The sequence below is a fragment of the Nicotiana attenuata genome, chromosome 1, assembly GCF_001879085.1.
Source record: "Nicotiana attenuata strain UT chromosome 1, NIATTr2, whole genome shotgun sequence".
NCBI lineage: Eukaryota > Viridiplantae > Streptophyta > Magnoliopsida > Solanales > Solanaceae > Nicotiana > Nicotiana attenuata.
In genome coordinates, this window is record NC_031989.1 from 80,248,140 (window position 1) to 80,249,253 (window position 1,114).

Here is a 1,114-nt window from a genome sequence, read left to right on the forward strand (position 1 = left end):
ACTCGTGAAACCTAAGGGAACCTAGTGCTCTGATACCATGTTGTCACAACCTAAAATCCACTAAGGGCCGTGATGGCGCTGGACAACGTTGTCAGGCAAGCCAATACTAAATAACTACTGACTTCTCGTTTTAGATATTTCTGAATTCACTTCTTTTATACATCTAAACAATAAAGAATAAATTTCACTAAATAAATAATGATATATTTAACAATTTCAAAATACTGACTAATCCCATAGACATCCCAGAACCCGGTATCGAAAGTGCATGAGCTATCTCTAGGAAATAATATAATACAACAACTGCCTGGAATACAATTAGGACAGAAAGTAAATATGGAAATCTGAATGAGACTCAACTGGCTGCGGGTCGTCTCGAGAAGTGCAGCTCACCTAAGTCTCCGTATCAACCATGCTGCTACACCCACTAGGCCGCTAGAGATGCATGTGCCTATGCAACGAAAATGCACAACATGTACGGAGAGTACGAAAATAACATGTAATCAGTAAGTATCCCGCCTAATCTCGAACAAGTAGAGACGAGAGGTCGACTTCGACACTTAATAGTGGTCCAATAATGTTACATCAATAATATGACAAATCGGGGATATATATAAACATGATTGTAATTTAATAGAGTGAAGCAAGTAAACAATTCTTTCTTTTATGTGAAATTCCCAAATTCCTTTTCCATCATTTATACATATATTCTCAAGCCGGGAAGAACAATTTCAACTTCAATAAATTTCAAGGCAAGCAATACAAGCATGCGCAAATCATGCCGAGGACGTACGGCCCGATCCAATAATATTTAAACTGTGCACTGCCAGAGGGGCGAATGGCGCGAACCATAGATGCATCTATTACCCTTACCGCGAATCATACATGCGACGCGGTCAAATATAAATAAACACAACAGACAGTCAATCAAGAATCCGTCAGGGAGAAATCATTCAAGGCAAAACAATTTCTCTTTTAAAAATCAAGAAATGATGTCCAGTCTTTTAGAAAATCGTTATACACGTTCAATATGTTTTAAGCATTTTTAAGTTGACAACAATGTTTCAATTATTGCAAGTAAAGCATGATATAGGGTCCTAGATTACCCGGACTT